A 20,000-nucleotide genomic window follows, 5' to 3' on the forward strand; every position below is an offset into this window, starting at 1 on the left:
AAGGACAAAGAGAAGGGCGCGGCCAAGGAAGAAAACACCGGGAGCTGCGCCGACACCCTCTCTCTCTGACTCGCCGTGTGCATGCCCGTCTTGTCACCAGCGACAGAAACGAGAGGAAACCCCGAAATAGCCTGAACACCAGCCTCTCTCTATACTGGGCCGGCCCGGGGACTCCCACTACGGACGCGAGTCACCAAATCGGTCGTACGGGCCCACTGAGCGCACAACACAGGGAATCTCGTTGCAAACACTGCGTGTGCATACGTTGCTCACAAAGCTCAATGGGGTCACAGGCCCTGACCCGCTCAGAGGCACCTGTGTGACAAGACAACAAATGGAACTCGCTGGAATGTTTCTGCTGTCTTGTCATTTTAGACGGACCCACTGAGCGCACAACACAGTGGAACTCTCTGACAAACACTGCTTGTGCGTTAGCCCCAGTAAACAACTCAGCGGGGGTCACAGGCCCTGACCCGTTCAGAGGCACCTGTGTGACAAGACAACAAATGAAACTCGCTGGAATGTTTCTGCTGTCTTGTCATTTTAGACGGACCCACTGAGCGCACAACACAGTGGAACTCTCTGACAAAACACTGCTTGTGCATTAGCCCCAGTAAACAACTCAGTGGGGTCACAGGCCCTGACCGGTTCAGAGGCACCTGTGTGACAAGACAACAAATGAAACTTTAAAGACGCTGGCATGTACATCTTGTTTCTGCTGTCTTGGACGGGCCCACTGAGCGCACAACACAGGGGAACTTGGTGCAAACACTGCGTGTGCATAAGCCACAAAACACAAGCTCAGTGGGGTCACAGGCCCTGACCGGTTCAGAGGCACCTGTGTGACAGACAGCAAATGAAACTTAGACGCTGGAATTATTTATATGTTTCTGCTGTCTGTCTACGATTTCAGATTCACACTTAGAGTTTTTTGTCATTAAGTCATAAAAGCCACAAAACCACTTTAATATGACTTTCCAATACTCTTTGAAAGGTCTCTATATTGATAAAATGAGCCTTTTAGCAAAGTAACACTTTTCGGGCATTTTCAAAGTGCTCCCGCTGAGTGAATTTTGTTCTGAAAATCGTGTTCCCGAAAATCTCCGGGCACCCCGCCAACCCCCCCTGCCAGAAATGACAAGTGTCAAATCAGCGGGTCAAACGGCCACCTCTATCCGACCAGGAGCACCCAAATCCCCGCAAATGGCACTTTTTTTTTTCTTCATCGGGACTTCCGACGAGGTTAATGATTTCCCAAACTGCAACTCATTAACTATGTCCTGAGACACTTGCCAGAAATGACACATGTCAATTTGGCGGTAGCAAATCACTTTCCCAGGCCGGGAAGCAACACCCGAGGCCCGCAAAAGGCGGCCGAATATTTTCTCATCGGACTTCCGCGTTTTGGTTAATCATGTCTCGAAATCGTTAAATGCACATGTCAATTCGGCGGGAGCAATTCACTTTCCCAAGCCGGAAAGCATCACCGGAGGCCCGCTTGAAGGGCCCTAATATTTTCTCATCGGACTTCCGCGTTTTGGTTAATCATGTCTCGAAATCGTTAAATGCACATGTCAATTCGGCGGGAGCAACTCACTTTCCCAGGCCGGGAAGCAACACCCGAGGCCCGCAAAAGGCGGCCGAATATTTTCTCATCGGACTTCCATATTTTGGGGGTTGGATTCTCTCCCGCATTCCAGCCCCCTGGCCACGGGTCGCTCATTCACTTTCAGCCCGGGCCTTGCCAATTTGGTTAATCAGTTAGCCATGCACCAGACTCGGCCTCGCCTTTTTCATTTATGGTTAATGATGTGCCCAGGCTGGGACTTAGTCTCTCCAGCAGCCAAAACTTTTCACTGGTTAATGAGGTGCCCAGCCCGGCACTTAGTCTCTCTCCCCAGCAAGCTTACTTGGTCGGCCGACATTTGGATCCATTTTCGGGGCTTAATCGGGTCGAATACGGTCCCTTACGCAAGGGGAGCCGAAGCCCCGGCCTCTGCCAGGCGTCAGGCTGCCGTTTTTTAAGCCCGACCAAAAACCCGAAAATTGGTTAAAAATGGAAATAAATTTCCACCCAAAAAGGGTTAAAAGTCGGTTGGACGGCAGCCCTGGTCGGTCTCTGCAGACCTGGAGGCCCTAGACAGTAATCTGGAAAACAGACAAAGTCTCGAGAAACCACCTCCTACCATTCTCCAGGTACCCCGCCAATCCCCCCTGCCAGAAATGACAAGTGTCAAATCAGCGGGACGGATTTGACTTTTGTGACCGACCGCTGGAACTTTTTTCGGCTACAGGCAGTCAAATTTTTCTCCTTCCGGACTTCCAGTACAACTTTGAACGGCCATATCTCCGCACTCCCGCGTCGGAGCCAAGCCGTTTTTACACCGTTAGACGCGGCTTCCCGTGCCCGTTCGAATGCCGCCCTGCTCGGCGGAAAAGGAGAATTTTTTTATTTTTCGGCCGATTTCGGGAAAAAAAATTCCCGCTCTGAACTCGGATTTTTCGGCTTTAATCGTTTCGTATACGGTCCCTTACGCAAGGGAGCCGAAGCCCCGGCCTCTGCCGGGCGTCAGGCTGCCGTTTTTAAGCCCGACCAAAAACCCGAAAATTGGTTAAAAATGGAAATAAATTTCCACCCAAAAAGGGTTAAAAGTCGGTTGGACGGCAGCCCGGGTCGGTCTCTGCAGACCTGGAGGCCCTAGACAGTAATCTGGAAAACAGATAAAGTCTCGAAAAACCACCTCCTACCATTCTCCAGGTACCCCGCCAATCCCCCCTGCCAGAAATGACAAGTGTCAAATCAGCGGGACGGATTTGACTTTTGTGACCGACCGCTGGAACTTTTTTCGGCTACAGGCAGTCAAATTTTTCTCCTTCCGGACTTCCAGTACAACTTTGAACGGCCATATCTCCGCACTCCCGCGTCGGAGCCAAGCCGTTTTTACACCGTTAGACGCGGCCTCCCGTGCCCGTTCGAATGCCACCCTGCTCGGCGGAAAAGGAGACATTTTTTTTTTTCCGGCCGTTTTCGGGAAAAAATTTTCCCGCTCTGAACTCCGATTTTACGCCTTTAATCGATTCGGAGACGGTCGCTTACGCAAGGGAGGCGAAGCCCGGGCCTCTGCCGGGCGTCAGCCTGCCGTATGTAAGCCCGTCCGAAGCATGAGTTCCCACTTTTGGTTATCCAGTTGTCAATTTTAAAATTTCAGTTAATCAGTTGCCTGCTTGGTTAATCATTTGTCGCTCTGACATTTGGTTAACCAGTTGTCGATGTTCGAAATTCAGTTAATGAGTTGCCTCTTTGAAATTTCAGTTAATGAGTTGGCCCTTTGGTTACTCATTTGTCCCTGTGTCTTTTGGTTAACCAGTTGTCGATGTTCGAAATTCAGTTAATGAGTTGCCTCCTTGGTTACTCATTTGTCGCTCTGGCTTTTGGTTAACCAGTTGTCGATGGTCAAAATTACAGTTAATGAGTTGCCTCTTTGAAATTTCAGTTAATGAGTTGGCCCTTTGGTTACTCATTTGTCCCTGTGTCTTTTGGTTAACCAGTTGTCGATGTTCGAAATTCAGTTAATGAGTTGCCTCCTTGGTTAATCATTTGTCGCTCTGACTCTTGGTTAACCAGTTGTCGATGTTCAAAATTTCAGTTAATGAGCTGCTCTTATGTTCTATGATTTCCTACCTTGACAACTCATTAACCAGTGTTTCAAACAATGCACCAGGCCATTTGACGACCCCAACTCGGTTCCACAAGCGGGAAAGCAGCACCCCAAGGCCCGGTAAGGGGGCCGAATACATTCCCATCGTGAATTCCGTCACAAATGTGAATGACAAGTTTTCAGTTAATCAGTTGCCTGCTTGGTTACTCATTTGTCGCTCTGACATTTGGTTAACCAGTTGTCGATGTTCAAATTTCAGTTAATGAGTAGCCTCTTTGAAATTTCAGTTAATGAGTTGGCCCTTTGGTTACTCATTTGTCCCTGTGTCTTTTGGTTACCCAGTTGTCGATGTTCGAAATTCAGTTAATGAGTTGCCTCCTTGGTTAATCATTTGTCGCTCTGACTCTTGGTTAACCAGTTGTCGATGTTCGAAATTCAGTTAATGAGTTGCCTCCTTGGTTAATCATTTGTCGCTCTGGCTTTTGGTTAACCAGTTGTCGATGTTCAAAATTTCAGTTAATGAGCTGCTCTTATGTTCTATGATTTCCTACCTTGACAACTCATTAACCAGTGTTTCAAACAATGCACCAGGCCATTTGACGACCCCAACTCGGTTCCACAAGCGGGAAAGCAGCACCCCAAGGCCCGGTAAGGGGGCCGAATACATTCCCATCGTGAATTCCGTCCCAAATGTGAATGACAAGTTTTCAGTTAATCAGTTGCCTGCTTGGTTACTCATTTGTCGCTCTGACATTTGGTTAACCAGTTGTCGATGTTCAAAATTTCAGTTAATGAGTTGCCTCTTTGAAATTTCAGTTAATGAGTTGGCCCTTTGGTTACTCATTTGTCCCTGTGTCTTTTGGTTACCCAGTTGTCGATGTTCGAAATTCAGTTAATGAGTTGCCTCCTTGGTTACTCATTTGTCGCTCTGACTCTTGGTTAACCAGTTGTCGATGTTCGAAATTCAGTTAATGAGTTGCCTCCTTGGTTAATCATTTGTCGCTCTGGCTTTTGGTTAACCAGTTGTCGATGTTCAAAATTTCAGTTAATGAGTTGCCTCTTTGAAATTTCAGTTAATGAGTTGGCCCTTTGGTTACTCATTTGTCCCTGTGTCTTTTGGTTAACCAGTTGTCGATGTTCGAAATTCAGTTAATGAGTTGCCTCCTTGGTTAATCATTTGTCGCTCTGGCTTTTGGTTAACCAGTTGTCGATGTTCAAAATTTCAGTTAATGAGTTGCCTCTTTGAAATTTCAGTTAATGAGTTGGCCCTTTGGTTACTCATTTGTCCCTGTGTCTTTTGGTTCACCAGTTGTCGATGTTCGAAATTCAGTTAATGAGTTGCCTCCTTGGTTAATCATTTGTCGCTCTGGCTTTTGGTTAGCCAGTTGTCGATGTTCAAAATTTCAGTTAATGAGCTGCTCTTATGTTCTATGATTTCCTACCTTGACAACTCATTAACCAGTGTTTCAAACAATGCACCAGGCCATTTGACGACCCCAACTCGGTTCCACAAGCGGGAAAGCAGCACCCCAAGGCCCGGTAAGGGGGCCGAATACATTCCCATCGTGAATTCCGTCCCAAATGTGAATGACAAGTTTTCAGTTAATCAGTTGCCTGCTTGGTTACTCATTTGTCGCTCTGACATTTGGTTAACCAGTTGTCGATGTTCAAAATTTCAGTTAATGAGTTGCCTCTTTGAAATTTCAGTTAATGAGTTGGCCCTTTGGTTACTCATTTGTCCCTGTGTCTTTTGGTTACCCAGTTGTCGATGTTCGAAATTCAGTTAATGAGTTGCCTCCTTGGTTAATCATTTGTCGCTCTGACTCTTGGTTAACCAGTTGTCGATGTTCGAAATTCAGTTAATGAGTTGCCTCCTTGGTTAATCATTTGTCGCTCTGGCTTTTGGTTAACCAGTTGTCGATGTTCAAAATTTCAGTTAATGAGTTGCCTCTTTGAAATTTCAGTTAATGAGTTGGCCCTTTGGTTACTCATTTGTCCCTGTGTCTTTTGGTTAACCAGTTGTCGATGTTCGAAATTCAGTTAATGAGTTGCCTCCTTGGTTAATCATTTGTCGCTCTGGCTTTTGGTTAACCAGTTGTCGATGTTCAAAATTTCAGTTAATGAGTTGCCTCTTTGAAATTTCAGTTAATGAGTTGGCCCTTTGGTTACTCATTTGTCCCTGTGTCTTTTGGTTAACCAGTTGTCGATGTTCGAAATTCAGTTAATGAGTTGCCTCCTTGGTTAATCATTTGTCGCTCTGGCTTTTGGTTAACCAGTTGTCGATGTTCAAAATTTCAGTTAATGAGCTGCTCTTATGTTCTATGATTTCCGACCTTGACAACTCATTAACCAGTGTTTCAAACAATGCACCAGGCCATTTGACGACCCCAACTCGGTTCCACAAGCGGGAAAGCAGCACCCCAAGGCCCGGTAAGGGGGCCGAATACATTCCCATCGTGAATTCCGTCCCAAATGTGAATGACAAGTTTTCAGTTAATCAGTTGCCTGCTTGGTTACTCATTTGTCGCTCTGACATTTGGTTAACCAGTTGTCGATGTTCAAATTTCAGTTAATGAGTAGCCTCTTTGAAATTTCAGTTAATGAGTTGGCCCTTTGGTTACTCATTTGTCCCTGTGTCTTTTGGTTACCCAGTTGTCGATGTTCGAAATTCAGTTAATGAGTTGCCTCCTTGGTTAATCATTTGTCGCTCTGACTCTTGGTTAACCAGTTGTCGATGTTCGAAATTCAGTTAATGAGTTGCCTCCTTGGTTAATCATTTGTCGCTCTGGCTTTTGGTTAACCAGTTGTCGATGTTCAAAATTTCAGTTAATGAGCTGCTCTTATGTTCTATGATTTCCTACCTTGACAACTCATTAACCAGTGTTTCAAACAATGCACCAGGCCATTTGACGACCCCAACTCGGTTCCACAAGCGGGAAAGCAGCACCCCAAGGCCCGGTAAGGGGGCCGAATACATTCCCATCGTGAATTCCGTCCCAAATGTGAATGACAAGTTTTCAGTTAATCAGTTGCCTGCTTGGTTACTCATTTGTCGCTCTGACATTTGGTTAACCAGTTGTCGATGTTCAAAATTTCAGTTAATGAGTTGCCTCTTTGAAATTTCAGTTAATGAGTTGGCCCTTTGGTTACTCATTTGTCCCTGTGTCTTTTGGTTACCCAGTTGTCGATGTTCGAAATTCAGTTAATGAGTTGCCTCCTTGGTTACTCATTTGTCGCTCTGACTCTTGGTTAACCAGTTGTCGATGTTCGAAATTCAGTTAATGAGTTGCCTCCTTGGTTAATCATTTGTCGCTCTGGCTTTTGGTTAACCAGTTGTCGATGTTCAAAATTTCAGTTAATGAGTTGCCTCTTTGAAATTTCAGTTAATGAGTTGGCCCTTTGGTTACTCATTTGTCCCTGTGTCTTTTGGTTAACCAGTTGTCGATGTTCGAAATTCAGTTAATGAGTTGCCTCCTTGGTTAATCATTTGTCGCTCTGGCTTTTGGTTAACCAGTTGTCGATGTTCAAAATTTCAGTTAATGAGTTGCCTCTTTGAAATTTCAGTTAATGAGTTGGCCCTTTGGTTACTCATTTGTCCCTGTGTCTTTTGGTTCACCAGTTGTCGATGTTCGAAATTCAGTTAATGAGTTGCCTCCTTGGTTAATCATTTGTCGCTCTGGCTTTTGGTTAGCCAGTTGTCGATGTTCAAAATTTCAGTTAATGAGCTGCTCTTATGTTCTATGATTTCCTACCTTGACAACTCATTAACCAGTGTTTCAAACAATGCACCAGGCCATTTGACGACCCCAACTCGGTTCCACAAGCGGGAAAGCAGCACCCCAAGGCCCGGTAAGGGGGCCGAATACATTCCCATCGTGAATTCCGTCCCAAATGTGAATGACAAGTTTTCAGTTAATCAGTTGCCTGCTTGGTTACTCATTTGTCGCTCTGACATTTGGTTAACCAGTTGTCGATGTTCAAAATTTCAGTTAATGAGTTGCCTCTTTGAAATTTCAGTTAATGAGTTGGCCCTTTGGTTACTCATTTGTCCCTGTGTCTTTTGGTTACCCAGTTGTCGATGTTCGAAATTCAGTTAATGAGTTGCCTCCTTGGTTAATCATTTGTCGCTCTGACTCTTGGTTAACCAGTTGTCGATGTTCGAAATTCAGTTAATGAGTTGCCTCCTTGGTTAATCATTTGTCGCTCTGGCTTTTGGTTAACCAGTTGTCGATGTTCAAAATTTCAGTTATTGAGTTGCCTCTTTGAAATTTCAGTTAATGAGTTGGCCCTTTGGTTACTCATTTGTCCCTGTGTCTTTTGGTTAACCAGTTGTCGATGTTCGAAATTCAGTTAATGAGTTGCCTCCTTGGTTAATCATTTGTCGCTCTGGCTTTTGGTTAACCAGTTGTCGATGTTCAAAATTTCAGTTAATGAGTTGCCTCTTTGAAATTTCAGTTAATGAGTTGGCCCTTTGGTTACTCATTTGTCCCTGTGTCTTTTGGTTAACCAGTTGTCGATGTTCGAAATTCAGTTAATGAGTTGCCTCCTTGGTTAATCATTTGTCGCTCTGGCTTTTGGTTAACCAGTTGTCGATGTTCAAAATTTCAGTTAATGAGCTGCTCTTATGTTCTATGATTTCCGACCTTGACAACTCATTAACCAGTGTTTCAAACAATGCACCAGGCCATTTGACGACCCCAACTCGGTTCCACAAGCGGGAAAGCAGCACCCCAAGGCCCGGTAAGGGGGCCGAATACATTCCCATCGTGAATTCCGTCCCAAATGTGAATGACAAGTTTTCAGTTAATCAGTTGCCTGCTTGGTTACTCATTTGTCGCTCTGACATTTGGTTAACCAGTTGTCGATGTTCAAATTTCAGTTAATGAGTAGCCTCTTTGAAATTTCAGTTAATGAGTTGGCCCTTTGGTTACTCATTTGTCCCTGTGTCTTTTGGTTACCCAGTTGTCGATGTTCGAAATTCAGTTAATGAGTTGCCTCCTTGGTTAATCATTTGTCGCTCTGACTCTTGGTTAACCAGTTGTCGATGTTCGAAATTCAGTTAATGAGTTGCCTCCTTGGTTAATCATTTGTCGCTCTGGCTTTTGGTTAACCAGTTGTCGATGTTCAAAATTTCAGTTAATGAGCTGCTCTTATGTTCTATGATTTCCTACCTTGACAACTCATTAACCAGTGTTTCAAACAATGCACCAGGCCATTTGACGACCCCAACTCGGTTCCACAAGCGGGAAAGCAGCACCCCAAGGCCCGGTAAGGGGGCCGAATACATTCCCATCGTGAATTCCGTCCCAAATGTGAATGACAAGTTTTCAGTTAATCAGTTGCCTGCTTGGTTACTCATTTGTCGCTCTGACATTTGGTTAACCAGTTGTCGATGTTCAAAATTTCAGTTAATGAGTTGCCTCTTTGAAATTTCAGTTAATGAGTTGGCCCTTTGGTTACTCATTTGTCCCTGTGTCTTTTGGTTACCCAGTTGTCGATGTTCGAAATTCAGTTAATGAGTTGCCTCCTTGGTTACTCATTTGTCGCTCTGACTCTTGGTTAACCAGTTGTCGATGTTCGAAATTCAGTTAATGAGTTGCCTCCTTGGTTAATCATTTGTCGCTCTGGCTTTTGGTTAACCAGTTGTCGATGTTCAAAATTTCAGTTAATGAGTTGCCTCTTTGAAATTTCAGTTAATGAGTTGGCCCTTTGGTTACTCATTTGTCCCTGTGTCTTTTGGTTAACCAGTTGTCGATGTTCGAAATTCAGTTAATGAGTTGCCTCCTTGGTTAATCATTTGTCGCTCTGGCTTTTGGTTAACCAGTTGTCGATGTTCAAAATTTCAGTTAATGAGTTGCCTCTTTGAAATTTCAGTTAATGAGTTGGCCCTTTGGTTACTCATTTGTCCCTGTGTCTTTTGGTTCACCAGTTGTCGATGTTCGAAATTCAGTTAATGAGTTGCCTCCTTGGTTAATCATTTGTCGCTCTGGCTTTTGGTTAGCCAGTTGTCGATGTTCAAAATTTCAGTTAATGAGCTGCTCTTATGTTCTATGATTTCCTACCTTGACAACTCATTAACCAGTGTTTCAAACAATGCACCAGGCCATTTGACGACCCCAACTCGGTTCCACAAGCGGGAAAGCAGCACCCCAAGGCCCGGTAAGGGGGCCGAATACATTCCCATCGTGAATTCCGTCCCAAATGTGAATGACAAGTTTTCAGTTAATCAGTTGCCTGCTTGGTTACTCATTTGTCGCTCTGACATTTGGTTAACCAGTTGTCGATGTTCAAAATTTCAGTTAATGAGTTGCCTCTTTGAAATTTCAGTTAATGAGTTGGCCCTTTGGTTACTCATTTGTCCCTGTGTCTTTTGGTTACCCAGTTGTCGATGTTCGAAATTCAGTTAATGAGTTGCCTCCTTGGTTAATCATTTGTCGCTCTGACTCTTGGTTAACCAGTTGTCGATGTTCGAAATTCAGTTAATGAGTTGCCTCCTTGGTTAATCATTTGTCGCTCTGGCTTTTGGTTAACCAGTTGTCGATGTTCAAAATTTCAGTTATTGAGTTGCCTCTTTGAAATTTCAGTTAATGAGTTGGCCCTTTGGTTACTCATTTGTCCCTGTGTCTTTTGGTTAACCAGTTGTCGATGTTCGAAATTCAGTTAATGAGTTGCCTCCTTGGTTAATCATTTGTCGCTCTGGCTTTTGGTTAACCAGTTGTCGATGTTCAAAATTTCAGTTAATGAGTTGCCTCTTTGAAATTTCAGTTAATGAGTTGGCCCTTTGGTTACTCATTTGTCCCTGTGTCTTTTGGTTAACCAGTTGTCGATGTTCGAAATTCAGTTAATGAGTTGCCTCCTTGGTTAATCATTTGTCGCTCTGGCTTTTGGTTAACCAGTTGTCGATGTTCAAAATTTCAGTTAATGAGCTGCTCTTATGTTCTATGATTTCCGACCTTGACAACTCATTAACCAGTGTTTCAAACAATGCACCAGGCCATTTGACGACCCCAACTCGGTTCCACAAGCGGGAAAGCAGCACCCCAAGGCCCGGTAAGGGGGCCGAATACATTCCCATCGTGAATTCCGTCCCAAATGTGAATGACAAGTTTTCAGTTAATCAGTTGCCTGCTTGGTTACTCATTTGTCGCTCTGACATTTGGTTAACCAGTTGTCGATGTTCAAATTTCAGTTAATGAGTAGCCTCTTTGAAATTTCAGTTAATGAGTTGGCCCTTTGGTTACTCATTTGTCCCTGTGTCTTTTGGTTACCCAGTTGTCGATGTTCGAAATTCAGTTAATGAGTTGCCTCCTTGGTTAATCATTTGTCGCCCTGACTCTTGGTTAACCAGTTGTCGATGTTCGAAATTCAGTTACTGAGTTGCCTCCTTGGTTAATCATTTGTCGCTCTGACTCTTGGTTAACCAGTTGTCGATGTTCAAAATTTCAGTTAATGAGCTGCTCTTATGTTCTATGATTTCCTACCTTGACAACTCATTAACCAGTGTTTCAAACAATGCACCAGGCCATTTGACGACCCCAACTCGGTTCCACAAGCGGGAAAGCAGCACCCCAAGGCCCGGTAAGGGGGCCGAATACATTCCCATCGTGAATTCCGTCACAAATGTGAATGACAAGTTTTCAGTTAATCAGTTGCCTGCTTGGTTACTCATTTGTCGCTCTGACATTTGGTTAACCAGTTGTCGATGTTCAAATTTCAGTTAATGAGTAGCCTCTTTGAAATTTCAGTTAATGAGTTGGCCCTTTGGTTACTCATTTGTCCCTGTGTCTTTTGGTTACCCAGTTGTCGATGTTCGAAATTCAGTTAATGAGTTGCCTCCTTGGTTAATCATTTGTCGCTCTGACTCTTGGTTAACCAGTTGTCGATGTTCGAAATTCAGTTAATGAGTTGCCTCCTTGGTTAATCATTTGTCGCTCTGGCTTTTGGTTAACCAGTTGTCGATGTTCAAAATTTCAGTTAATGAGCTGCTCTTATGTTCTATGATTTCCTACCTTGACAACTCATTAACCAGTGTTTCAAACAATGCACCAGGCCATTTGACGACCCCAACTCGGTTCCACAAGCGGGAAAGCAGCACCCCAAGGCCCGGTAAGGGGGCCGAATACATTCCCATCGTGAATTCCGTCCCAAATGTGAATGACAAGTTTTCAGTTAATCAGTTGCCTGCTTGGTTACTCATTTGTCGCTCTGACATTTGGTTAACCAGTTGTCGATGTTCAAAATTTCAGTTAATGAGTTGCCTCTTTGAAATTTCAGTTAATGAGTTGGCCCTTTGGTTACTCATTTGTCCCTGTGTCTTTTGGTTACCCAGTTGTCGATGTTCGAAATTCAGTTAATGAGTTGCCTCCTTGGTTACTCATTTGTCGCTCTGACTCTTGGTTAACCAGTTGTCGATGTTCGAAATTCAGTTAATGAGTTGCCTCCTTGGTTAATCATTTGTCGCTCTGGCTTTTGGTTAACCAGTTGTCGATGTTCAAAATTTCAGTTAATGAGTTGCCTCTTTGAAATTTCAGTTAATGAGTTGGCCCTTTGGTTACTCATTTGTCCCTGTGTCTTTTGGTTAACCAGTTGTCGATGTTCGAAATTCAGTTAATGAGTTGCCTCCTTGGTTAATCATTTGTCGCTCTGGCTTTTGGTTAACCAGTTGTCGATGTTCAAAATTTCAGTTAATGAGTTGCCTCTTTGAAATTTCAGTTAATGAGTTGGCCCTTTGGTTACTCATTTGTCCCTGTGTCTTTTGGTTCACCAGTTGTCGATGTTCGAAATTCAGTTAATGAGTTGCCTCCTTGGTTAATCATTTGTCGCTCTGGCTTTTGGTTAGCCAGTTGTCGATGTTCAAAATTTCAGTTAATGAGCTGCTCTTATGTTCTATGATTTCCTACCTTGACAACTCATTAACCAGTGTTTCAAACAATGCACCAGGCCATTTGACGACCCCAACTCGGTTCCACAAGCGGGAAAGCAGCACCCCAAGGCCCGGTAAGGGGGCCGAATACATTCCCATCGTGAATTCCGTCCCAAATGTGAATGACAAGTTTTCAGTTAATCAGTTGCCTGCTTGGTTACTCATTTGTCGCTCTGACATTTGGTTAACCAGTTGTCGATGTTCAAAATTTCAGTTAATGAGTTGCCTCTTTGAAATTTCAGTTAATGAGTTGGCCCTTTGGTTACTCATTTGTCCCTGTGTCTTTTGGTTACCCAGTTGTCGATGTTCGAAATTCAGTTAATGAGTTGCCTCCTTGGTTAATCATTTGTCGCTCTGACTCTTGGTTAACCAGTTGTCGATGTTCGAAATTCAGTTAATGAGTTGCCTCCTTGGTTAATCATTTGTCGCTCTGGCTTTTGGTTAACCAGTTGTCGATGTTCAAAATTTCAGTTAATGAGTTGCCTCTTTGAAATTTCAGTTAATGAGTTGGCCCTTTGGTTACTCATTTGTCCCTGTGTCTTTTGGTTAACCAGTTGTCGATGTTCGAAATTCAGTTAATGAGTTGCCTCCTTGGTTAATCATTTGTCGCTCTGGCTTTTGGTTAACCAGTTGTCGATGTTCAAAATTTCAGTTAATGAGTTGCCTCTTTGAAATTTCAGTTAATGAGTTGGCCCTTTGGTTACTCATTTGTCCCTGTGTCTTTTGGTTAACCAGTTGTCGATGTTCGAAATTCAGTTAATGAGTTGCCTCCTTGGTTAATCATTTGTCGCTCTGGCTTTTGGTTAACCAGTTGTCGATGTTCAAAATTTCAGTTAATGAGCTGCTCTTATGTTCTATGATTTCCGACCTTGACAACTCATTAACCAGTGTTTCAAACAATGCACCAGGCCATTTGACGACCCCAACTCGGTTCCACAAGCGGGAAAGCAGCACCCCAAGGCCCGGTAAGGGGGCCGAATACATTCCCATCGTGAATTCCGTCCCAAATGTGAATGACAAGTTTTCAGTTAATCAGTTGCCTGCTTGGTTACTCATTTGTCGCTCTGACATTTGGTTAACCAGTTGTCGATGTTCAAATTTCAGTTAATGAGTAGCCTCTTTGAAATTTCAGTTAATGAGTTGGCCCTTTGGTTACTCATTTGTCCCTGTGTCTTTTGGTTACCCAGTTGTCGATGTTCGAAATTCAGTTAATGAGTTGCCTCCTTGGTTAATCATTTGTCGCTCTGACTCTTGGTTAACCAGTTGTCGATGTTCGAAATTCAGTTAATGAGTTGCCTCCTTGGTTAATCATTTGTCGCTCTGGCTTTTGGTTAACCAGTTGTCGATGTTCAAAATTTCAGTTAATGAGCTGCTCTTATGTTCTATGATTTCCTACCTTGACAACTCATTAACCAGTGTTTCAAACAATGCACCAGGCCATTTGACGACCCCAACTCGGTTCCACAAGCGGGAAAGCAGCACCCCAAGGCCCGGTAAGGGGGCCGAATACATTCCCATCGTGAATTCCGTCCCAAATGTGAATGACAAGTTTTCAGTTAATCAGTTGCCTGCTTGGTTACTCATTTGTCGCTCTGACATTTGGTTAACCAGTTGTCGATGTTCAAAATTTCAGTTAATGAGTTGCCTCTTTGAAATTTCAGTTAATGAGTTGGCCCTTTGGTTACTCATTTGTCCCTGTGTCTTTTGGTTACCCAGTTGTCGATGTTCGAAATTCAGTTAATGAGTTGCCTCCTTGGTTACTCATTTGTCGCTCTGACTCTTGGTTAACCAGTTGTCGATGTTCGAAATTCAGTTAATGAGTTGCCTCCTTGGTTAATCATTTGTCGCTCTGGCTTTTGGTTAACCAGTTGTCGATGTTCAAAATTTCAGTTAATGAGTTGCCTCTTTGAAATTTCAGTTAATGAGTTGGCCCTTTGGTTACTCATTTGTCCCTGTGTCTTTTGGTTAACCAGTTGTCGATGTTCGAAATTCAGTTAATGAGTTGCCTCCTTGGTTAATCATTTGTCGCTCTGGCTTTTGGTTAACCAGTTGTCGATGTTCAAAATTTCAGTTAATGAGTTGCCTCTTTGAAATTTCAGTTAATGAGTTGGCCCTTTGGTTACTCATTTGTCCCTGTGTCTTTTGGTTCACCAGTTGTCGATGTTCGAAATTCAGTTAATGAGTTGCCTCCTTGGTTAATCATTTGTCGCTCTGGCTTTTGGTTAGCCAGTTGTCGATGTTCAAAATTTCAGTTAATGAGTTGCCTCTTTGAAATTTCAGTTAATGAGTTGGCCCTTTGGTTACTCATTTGTCCCTGTGTCTTTTGGTTACCCAGTTGTCGATGTTCGAAATTCAGTTAATGAGTTGCCTCCTTGGTTAATCATTTGTCGCCCTGACTCTTGGTTAACCAGTTGTCGATGTTCGAAATTCAGTTATTGAGTTGCCTCCTTGGTTAATCATTTGTCGCTCTGACATTTGGTTAACCAGTTGTCGATGTTCGAAATTCAGTTAATGAGTTGCCTCCTTGGTTATTCATTTGTCGCTCTGGCTTTTGGTTAACCAGTTGTCGATGTTCAAAATTTCAGTTAATGAGTTGCCTCTTTGAAATTTCAGTTAATGAGTTGGCCCTTTGGTTACTCATTTGTCCCTGTGTCTTTTGGTTAACCAGTTGTCGATGTTCGAAATTCAGTTAATGAGTTGCCTCCTTGGTTAATCATTTGTCGCTCTGACTCTTGGTTAACCAGTTGTCGATGTTCGAAATTCAGTTAATGAGTTGCCTCCTTGGTTAATCATTTGTCGCTCTGACTTTTGGTTATCCAGTTGTCGATGTTCGAAATTCAGTTAATGAGTTGCCTCCTTGGTTAATCATTTGTCGCTCTGGCTTTTGGTTAACCAGTTGTCGATGTTCAAAATTTCAGTTAATGAGCTGCTCTTATGTTCTATGATTTCCGACCTTGACAACTCATTAACCAGTGTTTCAAACAATGCACCAGGCCATTTGACGACCCCAACTCGGTTCCACAAGCGGGAAAGCAGCACCCCCAAGCCCCGGTAAGGCGGCCGAATACATTCCCATCCTGAATTCCGTCCCAAATGTGAATGACAAGTTTTCAGTTAATCATTTGCCACCTTGGTTCATCATTTGCCACTCTGACTTTTGGTTTCCCAGTTGTCAGTTTTCACATTTCAGTTACTGAGTTGACTTTGTCTTTCTCACTCTGTGTATCTCTATCTTCTCTCTGTCTCTCTCAGTGTATGCGAGTGTCTGTGTGTGTTCCACTGCCGCCCGGCCAACCGGGTCCAAAGGCCCGCCACGTTACACACGAAAAACCCCGGTCTCGCTTCGGAGCGACGGGCACCCGGCTTCTCGGTGTCGGACCGACTCCGTTCAGATACCGCTGGATGCCCCTTGCCCCTGGCTTGCTCTGGCAGCCGGCGCGTGCAGGCCGCCCCCTGCCCCGCCGTCTCAGTGGTCGGAAAGCGGTCTCCAGCCAACGGCTGTACCTCGGCCGCGGAAAGAGGCAGCTACACAAGCGAGGCACTGCTCTGTGCGGCCCCGCCACCCCGTTCAGCTGCCGTTGTCCCCGACCGGATCGGACTTTCCTTCCCGAAGTTATCCCCGATAAGCTGCCGCTGACCGACGGCCCGTCAGCCGCTGCGGGACGGCGACACTTTCCCGAACTCGCCCGGGGCCACTTCGGCAATATAGTGTGCGCCGGAGCCGGGGCTTTCCAACGAGCCATCCCCGAACGAAATCGGACACGGGAGTCGGGAGCGACAGGCGTTCGACTGGTGCCGGGCAACCGGGTCCAAACGCCCGCCTTGTTAAACACACGTACACCCCAGGCTCGATTCGGAGCGACGGGCACCCGGCTTCCCGGTGTCGGACCGACTCCGTTCAGATACCGTTGGATGCCCCTTGCCCCTGGCTTGCTCTGGCAGCCGGCGCGTGCAGGCCGCCCCCCGCCCCGCCGTCTCAGTGGTCGGAAAGTGGTCTCCAGCCAACGGCTGTACCTCGGCCGGGGAAAGGGGCAGCTACACAAGCCAGGCACTGGTCTGTGCGGGCCCGCCACCCCGTTCGGCTGCCGTTGATCCGGACCGGATCGGACTTTCCCTCCCGAAGTTATGCCCGATAAGCTGCCGCTCACCGGCGGCCCGTCAGCCGCTGCGGGATGGCGACACTTTGCCGAACTTGCCGGGGTCCAGGCCGATAATATAGTGTGCGCCAGCGCCGGGGCTTTCCAACGAGCCCTCCCTGACCGAAATCGGACACGGGAGTCCAGAGCGATAGGCGTTCGACTGCCGGCCGGCCAAACACAGGCAATCCCCCGCCGTTGCGGACCCGCTCCAGGACAACCGGGTCCAAACGCCCGCCTCGTTACACGCACGAAAACACCGGGCTCGATTCGGAGCGACGGGCACCCGGCTTCCCGGTGTCGGACCGACTCCGTTCCGGTACCCTTGGATGCCCCTTGCCCCTGGCTTGCTAGGACAGCCGGCGCGTCAAGGTGGGCCCCCGCGGCTCCGGCTCAGCAGTCGGAAAGCGGTCTCCAGCCAACGGCTGTACCTCGGCCGGGGAAAGGGGCAGCTACACAAGCCCGCTACTGGTCTGTGCGGCCCCGCCACCCCGTTCAGTGGCAGTTGACCCCGACCGGATCGGACTTTCCTTCCCGAAGTTATCCCCGATAAGCTGCCGCTGACCGACGGGGCGGCAGCCGGTACGGGTCGCCGACACTTTCCCGAATTTGCCGGGATCCAGTCCGATAATATAGTGTGCGCCAGCGCCGGGGCTTTCCAATGAGCCCTCCCTGACCGAAATCGGACACGGGAGTCCGGAGCCAAAGGCGTTCGACTGCCGGCCGGCCAAACTCAGGCAACCTCCCGCCGTTGCGGACCCGCTCCCGGACAACCGGGTCCAAACGCCCGCCCTGTTACACGCACGAAAACACCGGGCTCGATTCGGAGCGACGGGCACCCGGCTTCCCGGTGTCGGACCGACTCCGTTCCGGTACCACTGGATGCCCCTTGCCCCTGGCTTGCTAGGACAGCCGGCGCGTCAAGGTGGGCCCCCGCGGCTCCGGCCCAGCAGTCGGAAAGCGGTCTCCAGCCAACGGCTGTACCTCGGCCGGGCCAAGCGGCAGCTGCACAAGCCCGCTACTGGTCTGTGCGGCCCCCCCACCCCGTTCAGTAGCAGTTCACCCCAACCGGATCGGACTTTCCGTCCCGAAGTTATCCCCGATAAGCTGCCGCTGACCGACGGGGCGGCAGCCGCTACGGGACTGCGACACTTTCCCGAACTTGCCGGGGTCCAGGCCGATAATATAGTGTGCGCCAGCGCCGGGGCTTTCCAACGAGCCCTCCCTGACCGAAATCGGACACGGGAGTCCGGAGCCAAAGGCGTTCGACTGCCGGCCGGCCAAACACAGGCAACCTCCCGCCGTTGCGGACCCGCTCCCGGACAACCGGGTCCAAACGCCCGCCCTGTTACACGCACGAAAACACCGGGCTCGATTCGGAGCGACGGGCACCCGGCTTCCCGGTGTCGGACCGACTCCGTTCCGGTACCACTGGATGCCCCTTGCCCCTGGCTTGCTAGTACAGCCGGCGCGTCAAGGTGGGCCCCCGCGGCTCCGGCTCAGCAGTCGGAAAGCGGTCTCCAGCCAACGGCCGTACCTCGGCCGGGCCAAGCGGCAGCTGCACAAGCCCGCTACTGGTCTGTGCGGCCCCCCCACCCCGTTCAGTCGCAGTTCACCCCAACCGGATCGGACTTTCCGTCCCGAAGTTATCCCCGATAAGCTGCCGCTGACCGACGGGGCGGCAGCCGCTACGGGACTGCGACACTTTCCCGAACTTGCCGGGGTCCAGGCCGATAATATAGTGTGCGCCAGCGCCGGGGCTTTCCAACGAGCCCTCCCTGACCGAAATCGGACACGGGAGTCCGGAGCGAAAGGCGTTCGACTGCCGGCCGGCCAAACCCAGGCAATCTCCCGCCGTTGCGGACCCGCTCCCGGACAACCGGGTCCAAACGCCCGCCCTGTTACACGCACGAAAACCCCGGGCTCGATTCGGAGCGACGGGCACCCGACTTCCCGGTGTCGGACCGACTCCCTTCTGGTACCACTGGATGCCCCTTGCCCCTGGCTTGCTCGGACAGCCGGCGCGTCAAGGTGGGTCCCCGCGGCACCGGCTCAGCAGTCGGAAAGCGGTCTCCAGCCAACGGCTGTACCTCGGCCGGGCCAAGAGGCAGCTACACAAGCCCGCTACTGGTCTGTGCGGCCCCGCCACCCCGTTCAGTCGCAGTTCACCCCGACCGGATCGGACTTTCCGTCCCGAAGTTATCCGCGATAAGCTGCCGCTGACCGACGGGGCGGCCGCCGGAACGGGACTGCGACACTTTCCCGAACTTGCCGGGGCCCAGGCCGATAATATAGTGTGCGCCAGCGTCGGGGCTTTCCAACCAGCCCTCCCTGACCGAAATCGGACACGGGAGTCCGGAGCCAAAGGCGTTCGACTGCCGGCCGGCCAAACCCAGGCAATCTCCCGCCGTTGGGGACCCGCTCCCGGACAACCGGGTCCAAACGCCCGCCCTGTTACACGCACGAAAACACCGGGCTCGATTCGGAGCGACGGGCACCCGACTTCCCGGTGTCGGACCGACTCCCTTCTGGTACCTATGGATGCCCCTTGCCCCTGGCTTGCTCGGACAGCCGGCGCGTCAAGGTGGGTCCCCGCGGCACCGGCTCAGCAGTCGGAAAGCGGTCTCCAGCCAACGGCTGTACCTCGGCCGGGCCAAGAGGCAGCTACACAATCCCGCTACTGGTCTGTGCGGCCCCACCACCCCGTTCAGTCGCAGTTCACCCCGACCGGATCGGACTTTCCTTCCCGAAGTTATCACCGATAAGCTGCCGCTGACCGCTGGCCTGTTACCCGCTGCCGGACTGCGACACTTTGCCCAACTCGCCAGGGGCCAGTCCGGCAATATAATCTGCGCCAGCGTCGGGGCTTTCCAACCAGCCGTCCCCCACCCTAATCGGACACGGGAGTCGGGAACGGAGCGCCCGCCACCGGCCTTTCTAAACAGCCCAGTCCCCAACAATTCCCAGAAGCAACGCCTTGGCCAGCCTGGCAATTCATACACTGCAAATAGCACACATTAACACCACTCACACCCAATCGGCCCATCAACTTCGCTGCCGAGAACGGAAACTCGCCTTGACAATACTACTTCCAACCTCACACAAAAGCGGCCCATCAACTTCGCTTACGAGAACGGACAATCGGCCTGCAAATACTGCACCACTCACACAAAATCCCACCAGCAACTTCGCTTCCCACAACCCACACTCCTATCTTCCACAGAAAAAAAACCCACCACCATCAGCCACATCGAGAAAAAATTAAAAACTACACCGAAATAA

Source organism: Somniosus microcephalus, unplaced genomic scaffold (assembly GCF_052327205.1).
Source record: "Somniosus microcephalus isolate GS21.2 unplaced genomic scaffold, FLI_Smic_1.0 scaffold1413, whole genome shotgun sequence".
In the NCBI taxonomy this organism is placed as follows: domain Eukaryota; kingdom Metazoa; phylum Chordata; class Chondrichthyes; order Squaliformes; family Somniosidae; genus Somniosus; species Somniosus microcephalus.